The 17,725-nt window shown below is 39.8% G+C and overlaps 1 long non-coding RNA gene across 11 annotated transcripts in view; it reads left to right on the top strand.

Moving 5' to 3' along the window:
- The window catches only part of LOC129639603 (uncharacterized), a 206,896-nt gene that overhangs the window by 23,387 nt on the left and 165,784 nt on the right, over window positions 1-17,725 (top strand). For 6 of the 11 annotated variants that reach the window (XR_008708492.1, XR_008708496.1, XR_008708487.1 and 3 more), the window contains exons 3-4: window positions 5,890-6,083; window positions 6,515-6,610. This is a non-coding gene — a long non-coding RNA (uncharacterized LOC129639603). Of the gene's footprint in view, window positions 1-5,889; window positions 6,084-6,442; window positions 6,611-17,725 lie in introns of all 11 variants that reach the window. The other 5 variants (XR_008708493.1, XR_008708498.1, XR_008708488.1 and 2 more) reach the window with 3 other exon arrangements.

Genomic DNA, 17,725 nt, shown 5'->3' with positions numbered 1-17,725 from the left:
AGCTGCTAGGGTGGGGTTTGGACCAACTGTCGGGGGTTAGGCTATTGTTTTAAAAAGGTATGCTGACAGAGTAACCAGTAAAGAATTATTTACTGAATGCCTTTAGTGTGCCCAATATTGTGGTTAATGCTATATTAAGATCACCTCAGTTTATTCCTTTCTGCATCTTTTAATTGAAAATCAAGTAATAAAGCAGACACTAGCTTTGCTTGTAAATCACCTAATCATACATTGGATAGGTTCAATGATTCAGTCAAATTGGACATTTAGCATTTATTAAAATGATCTCTGCTACTTTCTACTCACTGCGTTTGGTTAGTTGAAATCAACCAGTCAGCATTCTGAACTTGGTCAGCCTGATTTGTTCATGTAGACACAGCCTTTGTTATTCAATAAAGTAATGCTTAGCAAAATATTCTAAGCCACCCAACTTCAATTGAATTGCTTGAGTCACTCTCAACAAGTCAAACTGGAAACAGGAAAAAAAAATCTCTCCTTGGCTCATTCAACTCAAGGATTGAACACCCAGACAATATCAACCCTCATAAAATATAAGGCTAGATAAAGCACAGTGCAAGAGGATCATTTTGAGGACTGATCAAGTGTCGGAAGGTACTCTTTATTGCTATTGAGATTTCAAGGCAGGACAGAAGCTAATAGTCTCTTTGGTGGTTATCTTAGGGTAGGTTTGACTTCAGGGTCATAGATAAATAAAGATGATTATCATCCATATACCAAGACACCATACAGTCCCTCAACTCTGCAAATTCCCATATGCCCATCCAACAAGGTTTTATTACAGGTCAATAAATAAGAGGGAAGCAGAGTGATTGTAGCTGGTGCTCTGAGACGGAAGGAAAGGAACACAGCTGCATTTAATTGTGTCCTGACTTGTGTTTGGCTTCAGGTTTGCATTCAGTTAATCATAATTTGTTTCTTAAGCAAGTTTTAGGTTTCCCTTCATAACTGACTCTTAAATCTACCTCCTCAAATGGCTTTTCAGTGCTTAACGAGCTTACTACAGTGGTCTCCTGTGAGATAATAGCAATAAAATTAAAAGGAGGGAGTCATGAATCACAAGCTTTGTTCACAGGCCATGGTTTCCCCCAGCGTTAGCCTTAAGATGCTAATTAATGAGCACCTCATCAATCAGCTAGGTAGATATACTCGGCTGCTTGCTCAGCCCAGAGAAGGACCTAGCCTGACCTAGCCTAGTGCAACTGTTGTCCTCTGCCACTTTGGGTTAATGATCTAACTACTATGCTGGCCTCTTTATTTATTCTGGTGGAATAAGGAGGACAAATGACAAAATATGAATATAGGATGGTGAAAATGAGGTATAGAAAAGAACAAAAAGACTGTCCACTGCCAGGTTCAAGATTATGGTTGGTGGATAAGGTAGGAATGCTTGGAGAGTTTGGCAACTTGTGTGAATATGGCGGTTAGTCTACATGGCCTATTACCTTGGAACCCTTAGTCCTTAAGAATATGATCTTAAAAGAAAAATAGATGAAGGAGTGTGGCTTAATGTATTCAGCATTGTAGTTTCAACTCAGATCTTACTCACTGCTGCTGGAAATCCCAGAGGGTCGAGGTCCAGTTAGCAGTGGCCTTCTAGTGGGAATAATAAAGTGAGGAAGTAATTACTAATGCTTGTTTTGTAGACCTAGAACTGTGTTATACACAGGAGGGATCTGGGGAATAAAATAATAATAAGAAAGGTGAGATTCTTGTTCACACTTAGCTTCAGTATAATGGAGGGCAGTGGTGCCTTGTATTCATAGAGAACAATGCACAAATCATTGATTTTGAGAAACTTAAGGGACCTCAAAAAGCTTTTAACTCAACCTACATTCTGATATTTGAATATCCCTAAATCATATCAGTCAAGAGTTTGCTTATATCTGTTTGAATACTCATAGCAGTAGGCATCTAATGAATTCTGGAGGTCATCTACTTGGTATTCAGACAGCTGACTTTTAGAAGGTAGTTGCTTATGTTGGGCTCAAATCTGCTTTCCTGAAGTAGTCACCAAGTTATTTTCCTTGACATCACTCATCACAAGTATACTTCTTCTTCCACATGATGCTGAAAATTAATAGCTATGCATCACGGAAACTTCTCTGATTATTTTTTTTTTTTAAAAACATACCTTGTTCCTTTAACAGTTCTAGGATAATGGATAATCAAACACAAAACTTTGTGACACAGTCATTAATATAGAAGTCTGGAGGAAGAATAGTTGAATTGGGCTGGGTTGTCAAGAAAAATGAGGAGGTGGTTCTTGAATTACTTATTTACTTGTCTATTTTCAGTCTCTCCCACTAGAATGTAAACTTTATGATGACACAGATTCTGTATTATTTATCATTGTGTTCCCAGTACCTAAAATTGTGCTTTGTTAGTAATGGTAGCTCAGTAAAAATGGGATGATTTACAGAAAATAACTCAAGGAATGTCTCTTTGGCATATCTTAACAGAAGATAGCTGTTTCCCTGGTGGCTCAGACAGTAAAGCATCCGCCTGTAATGCAGGAGACCTGGGTTTGATCCCTGGGTTTGGAAGATCCCCTGGAGAAGGGAATGGCAACCCACTTCAGTATTCTTGCCTGAAGAATGCCATGGACAGAGGAATCTGGTGGGCTACAGTCCATGGGGTCACAGGGTCAGACATGACTGAGCAACTAACAGTTTCACTTTTCACCAAAGGATAACTTTGAAACCACTATGTAAAATGATACTTAGTGGGATGGACTTGCTGTATATAGTGAGTAACTGACTTTAGTACAAGAGCTGAAGTAGCCAAAGTCCCCTGGAAAGTGAACACTGACCTATATAGCCTGTAAACTAATGGCTGCAAACTTTGCCAAAAGGTCTTATCTGTTGGGAATTTCCAAGGGAGAATGACCAAGGCATTTATTACAGTTTTGATATTAATTTCAATTTTGTGTAGGTTCTTGTTGATTTGGAAATTACAAAGAGGCAAGAGCTAAAGATAGGGAGATCAGAGTTTGTTGCTCTAGCCACCCTACCAAGCTATGCTCTCCACCAAGCTCCCACTTCTTTGTAAAGGTAGTGTCGTGGTGTTCACCCAAAGATCACTTGAAACACACCTCTAATTGAATAAGTTGGGTTTAATACTCCTTGCAATGAGGGGGAAAACAAACCACTGGGAACCAAAGGGTGTCTCTGTGAGAGAGCATTACAAAGGACATATTCTAGGGTTTGGGCTTTAGTTGGGTGATTTGGAGCAGGGTCCAAAGAAGCAAGGAATCTCTTTGGTGGGTGCTGTCAGGAAGTGGGGACGGTACTGACAGTGGATACCTCAATAAATCTTATTTACAGAGAGGGAAGACTAGAGTGAGGGTAAAGCTGTAACTGAGAAGCAATGGCCACTTACATTAGCCAGGAGAGAAAGATATTAGGTATTTTGTGATTTGGGAAATGCTCTTTTTTTGTTTTTAGATGAAAATTAGGAAGTTTTTTTCTCGTTATTGTGGTCACAGAGTGACCTTGTCTTATGTGGCATTCTGTGAGCTTGTTTATACTCAACAGGAGAACAACATGTCCTGAGTCCTGAGCACCAGGCTGGATTCTAACAAGACTGACGCCTAAGTGTCAGATTTGTTCCTGGATATCAGGCTTGTTGTTACTTAGCAAAAAAGCATGATGGGCATAGGAGGTGGCTTCTACAATGGTGATTATTCCTCTTCTCCCAATTAACCATTCACCAGGCACTGACTCTGTACTCAACTAAGGGAGAGTCTTGCCCAGAGTATTGTGCCAATGTATAAGTTTGATCTTATTGATTAATTTTTGCGTTTCATGAGGGTGATACCCACAGGTGCTACTACAATATTTTTCCACAGTCTATCTGTGATCCTCAAGATGATTTTGAAGTGCATTCACAGAATGGCTCATTGTGGTCACTGCCCATTCACTGTTCCAATTTTCACTCTTCTCATTTTTGAATGAAAAGGATACAAATACTTTCCACTCTGCATGCTGGGGTTCCTCCCACTGAGCACAAACTAATTGCTGCATTTACCTATACAGCCTCTGATACTGCAGTTATAAAGACCATTAGTGCTTGCTAGGAATTCATTCTGCATAATATATTAGGCTATGTTCTACCTTTAGGTTCATTTGGGAACATCCTCTGCTTTGTTGCAGATAATTAATATCATTTGACCACCTGCAAAACATTCTAAACTGGCCAGTAGAAAGACAGAAAGAACAATTAATTTTTACTGGCGGTAGGTCTTCTGGGTAAGATTTGCTAGGTCTTGTACAATGCTGGAGTTTGGACAGTGATTAATTAAGAGAATATGAAATAGATCCGGTGGAACAGCCTCCTCCTGCTTCCCTAATGTTCCATGGGTTTAGCAGCTTTGGACAATTTCACTGTGTGCCCTTCCCATCGTGAATATGCTTTCCCAAACTAGGACTCTGTCTATGTTAACCATAGGGAATCTTTTGGTTCTTAGGCACAAAGTCTGAGATGTTTACATAAAGGCCTCACAAGCACAACTGAGCCTTAGGGAAATGTGTGACAGTGGAGGGAAGATGGATGAGGTGACAAGGTTGCTGGAAGTTGCAGACTGGGTCTAGGAAAGAAGAGATGATTTACATGCGAGTGCCCAGATTGATTCCATTGCAGCCCCAAACTGTTTCTCAGCCTTTTCCTTTCACCAGACCATGGTAATGAACCATGGGAAATATTGACTGGTTGGCTTGGCCATTTTTGATCCATCTAGCATACAATCAAAACAGGTTCAGAAAAAGATGATAAAATAGTACAGGTCTTTGATGCCTTCCCACTTGTCCTTTGGGTTCTATTTTCGTGTTTTGTGTATTTCTTCCCCATTGCTGAGTGCCCCCAGTGGCCCCTAAGGTGCTTCAGGACCACTCCCACACACATGCACACTGTTGCTGTTCTCAGAACCTAGATATTCTGTCTTCAGATTTTCCTTTTCCATTTCCCATTTACAAAGGGACCTCTTTTAAATCAATTGAAAACAACACAAATTAATCTATGTCTATACTGACAAGGAGTTACTGTGTTTGCCTTTCACGGCTATTTGCATTTTAGTGCATGTGACCCACTGTGCTTTATCCCAAAGGAATAACTCTAATGGAGAAGTTTCAGGAATCCTCTTAGGTTAGAGCTGGGAGTTATCTTTTGTTTGAGGGGCATCCTGATATTCCATATACCAAAGCATGTAGACTGTCATTGACTCCAGCTATAAGTGAAGCCAACTCATAGCATGTAAAGAAAACCTTTAAGGAGATTAGTATCATGGGCTTCCCTTAAAAGTCAACCAGCACAGGAACAATCAGGGAGAGTGATGGTTAATTTATGTGTCAACTTGACTGGGCCATGGAATACCCAGACATTTGGCCAAACATTATTCTGGGTGTCTCTGTGAGGATGTGATTAACGTTTGAATAAGTAGGCCAAGTAAAGCAGATTACCCTCCCTGATGTGGGTTGTTGCTGCTGCTGCTGCTGCTGCTTAGTCGCTTCAATCGTGTCCGACTCTGTGCGACCCCATAGACAGCAGCCCACCAGGCTCCCCTGTCCCTGGGATTCTCCAGGCAAGAACACTGGAGTGGGTTGCCATTTCCGTCTCCAATGCATGAAAGTAAAAAGTGAAAGTAAAATCGTTCAGTTGTGTCTGACTCTTAGCGACCCCATGGACTGCAGCCTACCAGGCTTCTCTGTCCATGGGATTTTCCAGGCAAGAATACTGGATTGGGGTGCCATTGCCTTCTCCTCTGATGTGGGTTAGCCTCATCCAATCAATTGCAGATCTGAATACAAAAAAAAAAAGGCCGGGTAAGAGGGCCTCTAAGCTGACTACTTGATGTGGAACATTGGTCTTTTCCAGCCTTTGAACTCACACTGAAACATTGGCCTTCCTTCGGTCTTGAGCCTGACAACTTTTACACTGGAACTTTTGTCACTCACTGTCCTGGTTCTCAAGCCGTTGGACTCAGACTGGAACTACACAATGGCTCTCCTAGATCTCCAGCTTATTGACTGCAGATCTTAGGATTTCTCAGCCTCCATGACTGCATGAGTGTGTGTATAAATTTTTAAATATTTGTTTTGTTTCTCTTGAGAATCCTATTGGTTCATAGTTTCTGTTTGGTTTTGTTTCTCTTGAGAATCCTGTCTAATACAGATAGTTAACTCTTTTCTTAAAAATGATTGTGTGTAATTAGAAGAATTAAGTAAAAAATTTGTTTTCAGGTTTTCCTCCCTGCCATCATTATTTCAACTTCGGGCTGAATGGACTAATCAATTTAGACAAATACTGATTTGGTCAAATTGCTGACTGGTTATAGTGCAAAAAACCAAGTAGTTCAGGCAAGCTGTGCATGTGCCTGTGTGTTTAGTCATGTCTGACTATTTTTTTTTTCCTACCCCATGGACTGTAGCCCGCCAGGCTCCTCTGTCCATGGGATTCTCCAGGCAAGAATACTGGAGTGAGTTGCCACTTCCTCTTCCAGGGGATCTTCCCAACCCAGAGATCGAACCCTCATCCCCTGTGTCTCCTGCATTGGCAGGCAGATTCTTTACCACTGAGCCATCTGGGAAGCCCTCAGGTAAGTTAGTCATTTTAATCGAACACTATTCACCTTAGTTCTTGTTAACTAGCTCAAACTTTCCTCAGTTCAAAACCATCCAAAGAAGTAATTTGAATTAATCTATCCCAGGTAGGAGCTATATAAGCTAGTTAAGAGAATTAAGGAAACTTTACCAGTGGGATCAAAGAGGCAGTCTTTTTGCTGCTGCTGCTGCTGCTGCTGCTAAGTTGCTTCAGTCGTGTCTGACTCTGTGTGACCCCATAGACGGCAGCCCACCAGGCTCCCCCGTCCCTGGGATTCTCCAGGCAAGAACACTGGAGTGGGTTGCCATTTCCTTCTCCAATGCATGAAAGTGAAAAGTGAAAGTGAGTTGCTCAGTCATGTCTGACTCTTCGCGACCCCATGGACTGCAGCCCACCAGGCTCCTCCGTCCATGGGATTTTCCAGGCAAGAGTACTGGAGTGGGGTGCCATTGCCTTCTCTGCAGTCTTTCTGACATGAGTGCAAATCAAGCAAAGCAGTCACAGTGGTTTGTCCATTTACACCCATTTTATCCAACCCTGGTTAAGTTTAGTCCACTTTTCATTTTGATTCATTTTGAATTATTTGATCATTTTGACTGAATTAACCAATCATATTTCATAGTTTCATAAAGAAACGTACTTAGAATGGGCTGCATTTTTCAGCTCTACTTAATTAGGGACCATGAACATAAAAAGGGGTCTATGAACCTCTAAGATGGTCAAGGGAAACTATTACATGATTGAACTAAATTGCTATTACAAAACTATTTAGTAACAACTATTACTAAACTATTCCATGATGAATTAAATGAAAGAACTGCATCACACTAAACTTGTTAGTTTCTTGAAGCTAACTAGATCTGTTTCATTCAGCTGTCCACACTAGAAAAGACCGTGCAGAATAGAATCAGCTCAGAAAAATGGTATTACACAGTCAGGCTGGTTTGTTGGTCATCCCTTACTGCCAGTATAAAACCAAATATTCAAAGCAACGTATCAGAAAAAGTAATAAAAGAGAAAAATGGTTACAACTTCCTACCTGATCTCAAAAGATTTTATTCATAAGAAGAGAATCCCATATCCTGAAGAAACATTAATTCAATTCATGTTCTACTCCTTTGAGGATTACAGTATAAATTCTTTCCCCATTGCCTGGCTTCTGCCCTGAATAAATTTCAAAGATTTTTTTCTTCCTCAAAGAAAAGCAAATTAAGATTTTTGCTTCTTCCTCAAAAGCTAACCATGTCACTGTAGATCTGAATTGTATCAGAATATGACTTGAATACTGTAGGTAGGCTGTAAAAAACCAAACCAAAACAAAAAAACCCAACTTTTCCCCCCAGGGTTTTGGGGTTAGTTAAGTAAAAGCTATTTGAAGCATAATATAGACAAGAAACAATTCAGAGGCAGAGTGTGCATATTCAGTTTGGCAGTTTTCTACTTTGAGAATTCCTGTGGTCACTGATTAAACCCAAGCTGATGTCTCTGCCATCCTGCTTTTTGTCCACCTGTATCTAAAAGAAAGAATGGTATACTACACTCTAGTGCCCTATTTTCCAACTGTGGGTCGCATAATGAGTTGTGAAATAAATTTAGTAGGAAAAGATGCAATTGTTTTCTTTCACTTTTCTTTCTTTTTTCAGTGAAATAGAGTAGAAAATATTAGAGTGTGTTTCCCACAGTAATGGTATTATTTTATGAAATTTTTATATCTATTATGGGATCATAATCTCTCTCTGTGTGTATATGTATGGATATCTACAATACCTATCATATACATGTTGTGTTTACGTGTGTGTGTGTGTCTGTTTGTACTGGGTCATATGTAAAATATATTGGGTTGGCCAAAAAGATTGTTTGGATCTTATGGAAAATCTCAAATGAACTTTTTGGCCAACCCAATATTTCTTACTGAGGCCTGTGGTTAAAAAAGTTTGAAAGACATGGCTCTAATGAAAGAAGCATTAATTTTACAGTCACACAAATCTGGATTCCTGAAGTGTACCCAGGGATGGAGGCAGAAGGAAGATTTGTAGGAGTGATACATGCAGGGAGAGAAATTATAATTCTAAATTGTATAGAATTAAATAATTCTGCAGAGAAGGCAATGGCACCCCACTCCAGTACTCTTGCCTGGAAAGTCCCATGGACGGAGGAGCCTGGTAGGCTGCAGTCCATGGGGTCGCTAAGAGTTGGACACGACTGAGAGACTTCACTTTCACTTTTCACTTTCATGCATTGGAGAAGGAAATGGCAGCCCACTCCAGTGTTCTTGCCTGGAGAATCCCAGGGATGGGGGAGCCTGGTGGGCTGCTGTCTATGGGGTCGCACAGAGTCAGACACGACTAAAGTGACTTAGCAGCAGCAAATAATTCTGAATTACTAGAATTGCTAGCTCATTTTTATTATGGTTTTAAAATTCTTTCCTGATGATGTACTTCCTTATTGCCCACACCCAGGATATAGTGCCTAATACATGATAGGTGCACAAAAAATAGTTTTTAGTAAACAACCCAAGATTTCTTTAGGGTTTTAAGCAATCAGGCCATAATTTGGGCTCATACTGACTTGTGGCCAACATAGACTTCCATTCTCTTTGTATGTGAGTCTCTGGAAAGTCTCCTCTCAGTTTGCCTTTGTTCACTTGATTTTTAAAATACATAGTTGACCCTTGAACAATGAGCAAGTTAGGGGCACTGACCCTCTGAGCAGCCATAAATCTGCATATAACTTATAAATGGCCTTCCCACACATGGTTCCTCTATATCTGTGATTCTTCCATATCCACAGTTCTGCATCCATGGATTCAGCTAACCATAGATTGTGTGGTACTGTAGTACTTATTGAGAAAAATCCATGTATAAATGGACCCGTACAGTTTAAACCCATATTGTTCATGGGTCAAATGTACATAATCTCCTTGAGTTTAACTCTTTTGATTTGGGATACTTGTTGTATCCTATTGAATCATTTGAATCTTGATTCTGTTTTACCTTTCTTTCCCAGTTTTATGAACCTAGGGCAGAAAGTAAAACAACAACATAAAATAAAAATGAGCATTCATCAATTGAAACATGTAAAATATCATGTATGGAATGAGATGCCAGTCCAGGTTCGATGCACGATACTGGATGCTTGGGGCTGGTGCACTGGGACGACCCAGAGGGATGGAATGGGGAGGGAGGAGGGAGGAGGGTTCAGGATGGGGAACACATGTATACCTGTGGCGGATTCATTTTGATATTTGGCAAATCTAATACAGTTATGTAAAGTTTAAAAATAAAATAAAATTAAAAGATTAAAAAAAAAAAAAATAAAAATGCATTGTAAATATAAACTTAAACACAAAAAAAAAAAAAAAAAATGAGCATTCATCAATTAAATTCCAACCAGAACCACAAGAAGCCCTTCATATCTTTATCCAAACTCAACTCAGGACTATAGAGCCAAACAAAATCAAAGAATGTTCTGCAAAAATCACATGCTTTATAAACCGAGTTTTCAGATATTTTGCATTTGGTTCATTAATTTTGTATTAATAATTCTGTTGGTTGCCTATATGGTATATTCTCAAAGATCTGAGGTGGCATTTTTTGCCCTATCAAGTTATCCCCAAAATGTGCACTTTCAGGTAAAAAGGATATGCCTGACTGTGTCGTTGTTGTTCAGTCACCAAGTCATGTCTGAGTCTGAAACCCCATGGACTGTAGCCTGCCAGGCTCCTCTGTCCATGGGATTCTCCAGGCAAGAATACTGGAGTAGGTAACCATTCCTTTCTCCAGGGGATCTTCATGACCCAGGGACTGAATCCAGGTCTCCTGCATTGCAGGCAGATTCTTTACCATCTGAGCCAACAGGGAAGCCCATGCGTGACTTAGCACAGAGTTAACTTTGCTACTAAGCAATCAACCCTAAGCACTATTGATGGAGGCCAAAAGGGCAAAAACATGGTTTGTGCATCACAGAGTGAATCCCAGAGTGAATCTAAACTTCTCACTTTCTGTTCTCTTCAGTCTTTCAGTTTAAAAAGCTCCATAGACCATTGTTCCTTCTTTTTTCTTTCACATCTGATCTGAGGAAAGAGTTTTCTCTTTCTTTGGAGTCAATCAGAACTAGGTTTAAATTCTGCTTCTTGATCATTTTCCTCAAGAGTAAAATATGTATTTTGTACTCAAAGTGTTAGTCGCTCAGTCATGTCCAACTCTTTGCGACCCCATGGACTGTAGCCTCTGTCCATGGGATTTTCCAGGCAAGAATACTGGAGTGGATTGCCATTCCCTTCTCCAGGGGATCTTCCCAACCCAGGAATTAAATCTAGGTCTCCCACAGTTTTTTCATCTTCTCTCACAATATCTTTCAAATGTGTTTCTTTCCTTTGCTACTGCTGCCATTTATTACCTCATACTCAAAATACTGAAGTAAGTCCCTAGATTAATGGGATTTTAACCTTTCTACTGTGACAACATACCAGAATATGACAGGCTCTTATCAGCTTATCAGTGAAGTGCTTCCCTGTTACAGCGATCATCATGTGGATGTTTATGGAAGAAAGAAAGTTATCAGATTCTAAAGGAGAAGGAGCAAATGAACAAACAAGCAAGCCCCCAGAAGTTCTAATTTACTCCCATAGACAGTTGTCTACATCTCACCTTGAGAATCATTGTCAACTTCCCTGACCAAAAAAATCCCCCAAGACTTGGTTCTGTCTACATATAACAGCAGGTGTACATATAATATTAGCTAATGATAACTAACACTCATATAGAACTTTACAGTATTAAAACTCTTTTATAAATATGGTCTTAATTCCCCAATAACATACCATATGGTGGGTTTTTTTTTTTTATCCCCACTTTACAGATGAGAAAATGGGCTCAGAAGAGTTATATAAGCTGACCTAGAGAGTATGTGGCAAAGTAGAATTCAAACGTAGGTCAGTCTGGCCACAGAATATTAATACATAGCCCGGGTCCTGGTAGATGTTGGCACTCTCTGGTTCCCAACATTTGCCTCCATGTCTGGTTTTTGGCTACTGTGCTCTCTAGTTTGATTAATACGGTTAGTTAACACATTTACTTCTTAGATCACATTGGTTGATCTGGGGCCCTCGTCTGGCATGGCTCTGGTTTCTGTTCAGGTCCCTGTATCATGCCGCTCCTACACACAGCCTGTGTCAGACTGTTCCTTCAGACTAAGGGTGGCCTTGCTCCTGTCCTCCTCCCAAGTCCTCAATCCTTCAAAGCCTCACTTGATGTGTGGCAGAACCAATACAATATTTTAAAGTAATTAGCCTCCAATTAAAATAAATAAATTTAAATTAAAAAAAAAGATTTATCCTGATGCTTTTCACATAAAAGTCAATAAAAAAAATGAACTGATATCACCTATCAGTGAATGCCTTCTGTCTCAAAGTGGATTGTTTTTAAGTATATTTCACCCTGGCTGAGATCCCACCTGATATTGATGTATGGAAGAAACCAACACACTATTGTAAAGCAATTATCCTCCAATTAAAAAAAAATTAGTAATTGTATATACTTTACTCTTTTTGTAATAGGGATCTGAAGAGATTACAGTGAAGGTAGATATGACAAATTCATAAAATTTCCAAAAAGTAAACATAGCAGACCAAGAGTCAAATAATGGAACTAATATTTGCATAGCTTTTTCCAGTTTATAAACATGTGTGATCTCACCAACCTCCCAACAAGCCGTCAGCAGACAGCACCAGCTTCAGAATTGTGCCATAAAACTTGGGCTAAGAAGAGCTACAGTTATGGAGAATCATGTGACTCCACTCAAATCTCCTACTCTTGTTGGGTTTCACCTGCATGTTTTATCAGTTACTAAAGAGCAACATTGTCTCCCACTACATTTCAGTAAGACTCCAGGAGAGCTAGAATGCGGGGCTTCAAATTGGCCCTGACATCTAATAGTTTTGTGACTTTGGGTGAGCTACACTCTTGATGTTTCAGAATTCTCACCTACTTCAGGTAGCTACTGTGAGGATTAAATGGGTTAACACATGCAAAGTGTTTGGAAAAATCTGTGGCACATAGTAAGTGTTATTTGCTTTTATAAAAATAAAAGCAAAAATCAGAGATCAGATCAGATCAGTCGCTCAGTCGTGTCCGACTCTTTGTGACCCCATGAATCACAGCACGCCAGGCTTCCCTGTCCATCACCAACTCCCGGAGTTCACTGAGACTCACGTCCATCGAGTCAGTGATGCCATCCAGCCATCTCATCCTCTGTTGTCCCCTTCTCCTCCTGCCCCCAATCCCTCCCAGCATCAGGGTCTTTTCCAATGAATCAACTCTTTGCATGAGGTGGCCAAAGTATTGGAGTTTCAGCTTTAGCATCATTCCAAAGCAAAAATAATCTCCCACAAAAACAAAACAAAACAAAAACAAAGCCTCACTTGGGTTTTAGTCTCCATGAAGTGTTTTCTGAACAAATCAACTCAGTTTCTTTCCCTTTCCTGACTCTGTTAAGCATTTGTTTGTACTGAGTAAGTAAGCATTTTTATCATGAATGTCTTTTCTAGTAATTGTTTCATGTGAGTTCATTGTCTATTCACTAGAGTGTAGATTTTTTGTTGATGAGCACTGTGTCTTTGTTTTTAAGATGATTTCATTTTATTTTTGGCTGCACTCGGTCTTAGTTGCTGCAGGCGTGCTTTCTCTAGTTGCCACGAAGGGGGCTACTCTCTAGTTGTGGGGCACAGGCTTCTCATTAGGATGGCTTCTTTGGTTGCAGAGCACAGGCTTAGTAGTTGTGGTGCACGGGCTTAGTTGCCTTGCAGCATGTGGGGTGTTCCCAGACCAGGGATTGAACCCGTGTCCCCTCCATTGGCAGGCGGACTCTCAACCAGTGGGCCACCAGGGGAGTCCAGCACTGTGACTTATACATTACTATACTTCTCATAATGTCTGGTACATTGGTAGATGCTCATACATACTTATGGACTGAGTGATTCCAAAGGGGACAACATTGATTAAAATAAAATGTAAATGACCATTTCTTGAATATATGGTCTGAAATGCTCCTCAATCATGAGAACCCCCATGGGAATCTTAAGGATTTTAGAATCTGTCCAGATATTCTTCTCCTTTTTTTTTTTTTTTTTTTTTTGGCTGCACTCATTGCATGCCATGTTGACAGACTTTAAGATGACATCTTGCTGCTGGAGCAGAGCCCAACGAGGGCTGACGATACAATAAATGTCATTTTCCCATTTTTCTACGACCTTTTTAGAAACTTCTATTGAGACATCTTGGAGCCTTTCTAATCTCCTGCTGCTGCTGCTGCTAAGTCACTTCAGTCGTGTCTGACTCTGTGCGACCCCATAGACAGCAGCCCACCAGGCTCCCCCATCCCTGGGATTCTCCAGGCAAGAACACTGGAGTGGGTTGCCATTTCCTTCTCCAATGCATGAAAGTGAAAAATGAAAGGGAAGTCACTCAGTCGTGTCCGACTCTTAGTGACCCCATGGACTGCAGCCTACCAGGCTCCTCCATCCATGGGATTTTCCAGGCAAGTATACTGGAGTGGGGTGCCATTGCCTTCTCCGTCTAATCTCCTAGATATCTGCAAACCATTTGCACCCATTCTCAATTCTATGCTGCTTCTTACAGTCTCGGTGCTTATCATAGTGGGAGACACATAGCAAGCACTTAATAAAAGTTTGCTGAATTCTGTTTTAATGTTTACATCTTTTGCTGTGTGAGGTAGTATAGGAGAATGGCTAAGAGCATACTCTAGTGTATAAGTTGGGTTCAAGTATCAGTTTTAGCACTCATTAATCGTATGACCTTAGGAAAGTCACTTTACCATTCTGTATCTCAGTGTCCTCACCTATAAAATGGGAATAGCAATACTAACTATATCCCAGGGTTTTTGTGTATATTAACTATAATAAACCTATATAATAAAATCCATATAGTAAATACAGTACCTAGAACATAGCAAGATTTTCTTGATATTAGCATTTTTCTTTTCTCTACAGCCTATATCTGTCTAATTTCACTGATTGTTTCTTCTGAAAAATGTGATCAGTGTTTATATATAGTATTTTATAATTGTGTTTCATGTAGGCTGTCTCTCACTGAGATATTTCCTCAGTGTGCTGAATCCTTAATATCTGTAATTACTATAGAATTAACTGCTGAAATGCACCCACAGATAGTAGTATGAATGTGCAGCTGAAAGTTGGGCCATTAAGAAAACAGTACGGAAAAAGTAATAAAGTTGAATTGATTTGCATTATTCATGCATCATTCTTAATGTTCTTAAACAGTTCCATTTATTGGGTTTAGTAAACTCAGAGCAAGGTTGATACATTGCCTGGATATTTTAGCGATTTTCCAACTTAAAACTAACTGTTCTCTAAATCTTCTTCTGCAGCTGCTAGTTGAAGCCACTCTAATATATTCATTGATGGGTATCAGACTAAATCATTTTTCCTGTCTGCAGCACCCAAAAAGAGTCCTGTAGTAAAAAAAGAGATTTTCTTATTTTTTGAGTGAGGCATTTGAGTGTTAGATACTATATATGTATTCACACTGCATCCTCCCTCCCAATTTTGAAGAGCTAATATGGTACTTTTCCATTTCTTCATTCAATACAAATCTAAGTGATTCTGTATGCTGGACAGCCAAAAAAAAAAAAGTGTACTTTAGCTATTGTTTGCACCTTCACAGTTGTTCTGAGAAAGCCTAGTGTGACAATGCAGATGACAGATCATACTACAGACTGTAACTTCTGGCTTCATGAAAAAAATTGGCCTGTAATTGGGCTCTATAATTTTATTTTACCACTGAGTATTAAAATTCCTGTTAGAATGGGCTAGGGGATGAGACTAGTTAATGCAAGTAAATGTGGGGCAGCATAAAATAATTGCTCAGCTCATGTACTTTGGAGCCAATATGACTAGAAAAACCCCTGCTCTTGCCATTACCTCTGCAGCCTCTGGCAAGTTATTTACCATCTTTGGGCAGTGTCTACATCTACATCTGTGAATGAGTAAATTTAAAGCATATGCAAGAGTACCTGGCACATAGTAAGTGTTCAGTAGATGCGTCTATTATTTCTCATGGTAAAATGGAGCTTTGTTGATGACAGAGAGTGTATATTGAGAACTTTCTGAGGAAGCTTCGGGCAAGCTCTTACTTCTCGGCAGGTGCTGAATTAGAATTTACCTAGAGGCACAGTCTGGTTGCACTATACCTATGCAATTGGAGAATCCAGTTTCTTAACTGAATGTGGTGGTTAAGATGACTCTGAAGAGGATTAGTTCCCTCTGTCTAGAGTTTCCATACGCTGACATTGGAAACACACTCTGAAAATCTCACCATAACTGTAAACACGAATGATAGCATAGTACAGTGGAAAGGGCATGGATCTGACTTTCATTCTAGAAATACCATATATTAGATAATCTGGTAACTCTTGCCCCACTCCTAGATGCAATGCTGGACATGCTGGCTCAAATTAACTTACTCACCAAATATTATTGAACACATTTCCCGTGTTCCAGGCAGTGTTCTAAGTGCTGCAGAAGTAAAACAAACAGATGCACATTCCTGACCTTGTGGAGTTTACATTTTGGCGAATAGAAGAAACATAGTTCTTAAGGCATAGTTGAGTCTTCAAGACAGAAAGATATTTCCAGGGGTTAAACACAAAGAGGAAACTATAAACTAGAGTGATACTCCTGAGTTAGCACTGATTTCCCTGGGGATGTTGGAAATTTGGATATTGGTAACCAAGGTCTGTGTTTTAACACCCATGCACAGTGTCAGAATTGAGACTGAGACCTCCATGTAAAACTAGGTCTCTTAAAGTGTTTTATGTCCATCAGCAGATGAATGGATAAGAAAGCTGTGGTACATATACACAATGGAGTACTACTCGGCCATTAAAAAGAACACATTTGAATCAGTTCTAATGAGGTGGATGAAACTGGAGCCTATTATACAGAGTGAAGTAAGCCAGAAAGAAAAACACCAATACAGTATACTAACGCATATATATGGAATTTAGAAAAATGGTAACAATAACCCTGTGTACGAGACAGCAAAAGAGACACTGATGTATAGAACAGTCTTATGGACTCTGTGGGAGAGGGAGAGGGTGGGAAGATTTGGGAGAATGGCATTGAAACATGTGTAATATCATGTATGAAACGAGTCGCCAGTCCAGGTTCAATGCACGATACTGGATGCTTGGGGCTGGTGCACTGGGACGACCCAGAGGGATGGTGTGGGGAGGGAGGAGGGAGGAGGGTTCAGGATGGGGAGCACATGTATACCTGTGGCAGATTCGTTTTGATGTTTGGCAAAACTAATACAGTGTTTGAGGTTTAAAAATAAAATTAAAAAAATAAATAAAGTGAATTAAAAAAAAAAGTGTTTTATGTGCAGTGAAAGTCTGTACTAGGAAAATTTTTCTCCTTAGGAGAAGATGGCAAGGGAGGTTGTCTCAGGCAAAGAAACAATGTTTTGGCAGAGGAAAATATCTTTTCTGAGAATTCGTAATCATGGGCTTGCCCTCAGGTGGCCTTGGAATTTGAATGTAGACCCTTTGCACAGTCCAGAAATGTACAAGTGAAAAGCAATTATACAAAGGGGCTGGCATTTGCTGGGAGATGCTCCATGTGAGAAATTCTACCACCACACCCAAATTCCAGCCAGAGGAGTAAGGACAGGGATAAGGCTGTCATGTCCTCTGTGATGCTAGAGCTGCCTGCCATAGGCATTTTGAATCCTGAGGCGGAAGCCTAAAGTTGAGAGTTATGGAACAATAAGGTAGATTTGTAATCAGAGTTCTTGACAATCCTGGAGCCACCATTCTGGCCCTTAATTTCCTACATTGAGAGAGAAATACGCTTCCATTTTGCTTATATTTTTTGTTATTTGCAGTTAATTCTAATACTATTTGATACAAATAGTGTGAATAAAACACATTTTCAATCAAACACCAACTTAGAGGTTATTTTTATTTAGAGTGGATCCATCACTCAGAGGCAAATCCATACTGACATTCTCATAAGAGTAATGATAATACTAGGATGTCAGTATATTAATGAATGATGAACAAAATGAGTGTT

This window comes from Bubalus kerabau, chromosome X, assembly GCF_029407905.1.
Source record: "Bubalus kerabau isolate K-KA32 ecotype Philippines breed swamp buffalo chromosome X, PCC_UOA_SB_1v2, whole genome shotgun sequence".
NCBI classification, from domain to species: Eukaryota; Metazoa; Chordata; class Mammalia; order Artiodactyla; family Bovidae; genus Bubalus; species Bubalus kerabau.
Note: the sequence above shows the minus strand (reverse complement) of the source record. Positions and strands in the feature narration are given on the sequence as shown.